Source organism: Nicotiana tabacum, chromosome 12 (genome assembly GCF_000715075.1).
Source record: "Nicotiana tabacum cultivar K326 chromosome 12, ASM71507v2, whole genome shotgun sequence".
Taxonomy (NCBI): domain Eukaryota; kingdom Viridiplantae; phylum Streptophyta; class Magnoliopsida; order Solanales; family Solanaceae; genus Nicotiana; species Nicotiana tabacum.
This window is the reverse complement of record NC_134091.1, coordinates 57,508,515-57,513,607: the sequence shown is the minus strand read 5'-3', so window position 1 is coordinate 57,513,607 and position 5,093 is coordinate 57,508,515. Positions and strand designations below refer to the sequence as shown.

Below are 5,093 nucleotides of genomic sequence, written 5' to 3'. Positions count from 1 at the left end.
ATCTATTTAGTTTGAAAGGCCATTTATCTTCAAAAGGAAGAAAGGTTTATATTTACAAATATTTTGTACAGAGGCGGCTACTCTTCCAAAAGGAAGTTCTTTATACAAAAACCGAAAGCGGTATCACAATAACGTAGTGATCGACCTAAGGCCCTAAATGACTCAATCTTCATCAGAGGCCGCATTCTTGGCATCGTCCTCGTCTTCAGACTCCCCCGAGTCATCGGAGTCCTCCTCAGGAAAGGCCAACCTTAGAGCTCTGTTCTCCTCCGCCTTGGCGACTTCAATCTCAGCCCCCTCGGGAGCCTCTACCCGAGCCTGCAACTTTGCATGTTCGACCATGCCCGCTGCTTTGGCTTGATTAACTTCGACATCAATCCTGAACTGAGTCACTTTGGTATTGGCTCTTTTGTTGGCCTCGACCACTTTAGATCTGGCCACTTCAGGTTCTTTGGCCAAATCTGCTTTATCTAAAGTGGCCAAATCTAACCGATGCTGAAACTCTTTCATCTTTTCGATCAGCCCCAAAACATTTCCCTTCGCAGATCGAAGTTGGGCATTAGACAGATCCAACTGAGCTTCGACGGCTTCCTTTTTTTTCGAGGCAAGGTTATCCATACACCTTTTCAATTCTTCTCGGCCGGCAGCGCATCTACCTGTGAGTTAAGCGGTCCAATCTGCTCGATCCTCTGCCGAACTTGCAGAATTGGATCGTTAGTGGTTATCTCTTTTTCATCTTCACTATCATGAAACATTAGAATTACCTACAACTCTGTGTAAAAGAAGCGGCGAAAACGCCATCAGAGTTACCCGATTAAAAGCATGTTGGACCTTGTTGAAAAGACAGGCGGGCCCCACCACATTCATCACTGATTGATCTTCTCCGGTCACCAAGGACCGAAGGTAACTGGCAATCCCCACAGGGGAAGAAAAAATTCGGGTATCCTCAATAAAGTTGGGGACTGTAAAGACGCATAAGATGATCGAGTATTACATACGTCATGATTGGGTTCGATAAAAAGATCAGTGTATATATGATCGAGCTACTGGGAAATCATATCGTTTATCGCCACATCCTTTTTCGAGAAACGAGGGGACTATTTGTATACGGTCGAAATAGATTTCGGCCTTCCTACGTTCAATCGAGTTCGAGTGTTAAAAAGTCGGAATAAAATTTTGGGAGTGAGCTTTGAGGTTGGTACTAACGAGCCTCCAACTCGAAGGTCGCTCGAGGAGTCGGTTTGATAATCCTGTCGAGCCCGTGACGGAATCGATCCGCAAGGCACTACTTCGAGGTCGGAAATGCGCGACGCCCATCTCGAAGGTCGAACTTGAGCCAAGACCGAAGGGCCCGACCCAGTAACGAGTTCGAGTTAGTATCGAGCTCACAGACAAGAGTTGTTGCAACCGCACCAAGAGAGAGAATCTTGGCGGGAATCAAGGAAGAGACAAGTCATCATGGACCTTCCACTATATATTTTATTTTATTAATTTTTATAATGACCCTCTTCTATAAAAGGGGAATCCTTGTAAGCTAATGGGGCAGCAACAAAAGATCACGTCTTATATTGATAGTTATCCCCTTGTGCTTGTTTTACTTATTCATTCTTTTTGCTTATTATTTTCATTCTCATAGTCAACAATACGCATATTTCTATTTCTCTACACGATTTATATCGAATTGTATCGCATATCCTTAGAACCATACACAAATCTAACGTTATCTGATTTTTCTGGTAAACAAAAGTACAAGCAATACTAGATTAAATTGGTAATTGCATTCAAGTGTGACTGAATTATATACATTACTAGTTTAAATTAGAGCTCACATTCAAAGGATTATAATATTATTATTTTCTTCATTTTTTTCGTTACCTTTTATCTCATTTATCACTCTAATTTTGTACTCTTTGTCGTACTATTCTTATGGGTGGGTTGATCGTGGATTGAATTCTTAAGTAATATAAATTGAGTGTTACTTAATTATATCATCTAAATTGAACTTAATGTATATATATATGACAGATTTTATGAGTAGATATGTATTTGATGCTAAATTTGTTATTAAAGCTTTAGTTCCTATTTTCAATATTTATTTAATTTTTAAAAGAGTCACTGAAACTTCACATATCCGTGAGTTTTTAAAAACTGTTCTTAAGGTGGTATGTTTCCCAATTTTTTTGATAGGCCATAATTTTTGCTGGTCGTGGTATTAATTACACATAATATTTTTGATAGGCCAAAGAAAAAGGGTCTAGAAATATCAGAAAACCTTAATTTTTGCTAGTCGTAGTATTAATTACACATAATATCATGGTTTCTGATGGTTCTGCAGTCAGACGTATCCTTGTTGCACTCATTCATATGTTTCCACAAAAATGTCATTGAAACAATGAAAAAGAATTTTTTTTTTTTTACTAAACCCTTGTAGCCTTTGTTATGAATATCGAACAAGTGGATACAGAGGCTTTGTACGAGGATGATAATTTTTCATAAAATATATAGTACGTATTTCATGAAACTGAATTAGGTAAAGACTTTTCTTTCTCTTTTCTGAGTGCAATTGTAAGACCAAGATTAAAAATTTCCCGAATCACCTTTTAACGAAAGAAATAAAAGGCTGAGAAGGAATACACTAAAAAACTTACCAAATATTTGTCTTAGAGTTGAGCGGGAATCAGATTTATTAACAACAACTTACTATTGCTTGTCTTAGAGTTGAGCGGGAATCAGATTTATTAACAACAACTTACTATTGCTAGAGAAGGAATACAATCAACAACTGACCAAATATTCATCATAGAGTTGGAAGGGAATCAAATTTTACTAATAACAACTTATTATATATTTTAGAATTTACAAAAAATAGAACTTTGATATTTGCAGTAAAATTGGGAATAAATCAGATTTTCTCTGGTTCAGATTAGATTTTATTTTAGTAAAGTTGATAACAACTTTTGACCCTAGAGCCCCTTGTCCCTCCTATATATAGTGATATTTTTTATCAATCACCATCATTCTCAATACAACTCAGCCTATTTGCAGAGATGAGGAGGGCTACCAACACTGAAGAGAACGACGATGACGATGATGGAATCCAATTCTAGCATGAATCCTCTTCATGGATTTTTCGACATTGAGCTTGAGCTTTCGACATTAACTCTTTTTTCTTCCTTTCCTCCGATGGTAGCCTTGAGCTTTCTCGTCTCTTGTTGCAAGTTCAACCCATTGCATGTCGATCGTATTTATCCTTTAAAGTACGATCAGAATTATCTAGGAGGTTCATCAGCAGGTAATTAAGCAACAATGAATTGTTTGTTGGTTATTTTCTTGAGTCCATATCTACTCTAAATTCTGACCCTCTTTTTTTCATATATTCGTCTCAGGTCTTTCGCTAGTTTTTGGCGGACCAATCACAAGTTTGGGCACCTGCAAAATCTCTCGGAGATGTAAAAGTTTACAGCTGAATCCTGAGCCTTCTTTGGGAAGAAGCATGAAAACTTCTTAGTAATCACAGTTTTCAGTAGCAACATTCATCTCTTGAATTGATCGTAAGGATAGAAGGATTGGGAAAAGACCCGTGAGAAGAACAACAGTGACAGACCAACTTTAATATGGGAGATATGTGAAGAATTTAACAAAATAATAAGTAGATGCCATGCATAATGATTTAGACTTTGACTGTTAGACAATCAGAAGGAATTAATTTGTATGGGAAAAGAGAGGACTTTTTTCTGGCCATTAGCTTCATTGTGTAAAATGTAAACTGGTATAGTAATATGCATTTCCATTTATCGTCTTGATTATTTAAAGTGAATTCCCACATTTGCAGCCTCATCTTTAATTTGATAGTTTACCATCTAAAGAGCCATTTACTTTAGACTTTCTTCATCACGATTTAACGTTTAGGTCTATAATTTAAAGAAGCATGGAATGGAATAAGGGAACGTATCAAATGATAAAAAGATAGCTTTGCTACTGAAACAGAAGCTCACATGCACAGATCTGAATTTTCCTTTTAGTTACAACTTACTCCAATATATGCTTAACTAAATATTATTTTTGCTCTAACGTTGTCAGCCCCTGTATATACACCATGAGATCACGAGGGGATTTTGATCTGATGGTTGTGAGTCGAAGGGGGAAATTTGGGACATCCTTGCTCACAAAGTTGCATTGTATAATAACAATCAGTTCTGCCCATGATTAAACAGCAATAGCAAGGTCTGCCAGTTTTGCAGTGAGCAACATGCTGGCAAAAATCTAGTTGTATTTTCTCCCCTTTGGTAGCTTTCAGTTTTCTGTCAAATTCTCCAACATAAAGTTTGTTGCCTTCTATTTTTTCCCAACCTGTTTGAAGAGAAAATGGAATAAAAGGAGTTTAAGTGCCAACAAAGTATGAGCAATTTAAATTCGCACAAGATAAAAAATAATTTATTAGGAAAAAGAAATGAATATTTGATTTAGGTGTTTAAAACAACAAGAAAAAAGATACATGTCACAATTAATTTAAGGTAAGTCTCATAACTAGACTTTAATTGATGAGTACCAAAGAGGGTGGGAATTATAATGAGAAAGAACACAAGAAGATGCTCAAGCTTAGTAGGAAAATCCATGAATTAATTGTAAGGCCAATCTTAGATCTTGACAAACAACTAGACTAGTCTCTTTGCGTATCCAAGATGTGGATGATAAGATATGGGATGCAGAATCCTGTATCGTAAATTTATTGATTGATGCAATTTGAGAGATCGAAACTACCTATATATATGCAGTACGTACTTCAACATGAATAGTACGTGGGCTATAAGTAAATAACCTCACGAAACCTCTTCATGCAACAAGAGTCTCTATATTACTTCCTTGAAAGCTAGATTTATTTATATAGAGTTTGAGTAGTTGCAAATTTTCAGTTAGAGTTTTTTTTTTAAGTTAGAGGAATTAGAGTTCTAGATTTCTCGCAAGTCTATCTTCAATTAATTAGTTAGAGGCTCAATATATATTATGGGAGACTGTCATCAAGCTCCAGGTGAGTGATCATGTTATAATTCACTTCATTATGGCTTAGCTTTCGAGTGAATTGTGGCAAGCTA

General features: G+C 36.5%; 1 long non-coding RNA gene across 1 annotated transcript; it reads right to left on the bottom strand.

Annotated features, from left to right (window-relative positions):
- Positions 1–3,958: 3,958 nt before the first annotated feature.
- LOC142167426 (uncharacterized) lies at positions 3,959–4,752 on the bottom strand. Its single transcript, XR_012697556.1, has 2 exons — positions 4,550–4,752; positions 3,959–4,350 (listed from the first exon to the last, which is right to left on the bottom strand). It is a non-coding gene; the product is annotated as an uncharacterized LOC142167426 (long non-coding RNA).
- Between the last annotated feature and the right edge of the window lie 341 nt (positions 4,753–5,093).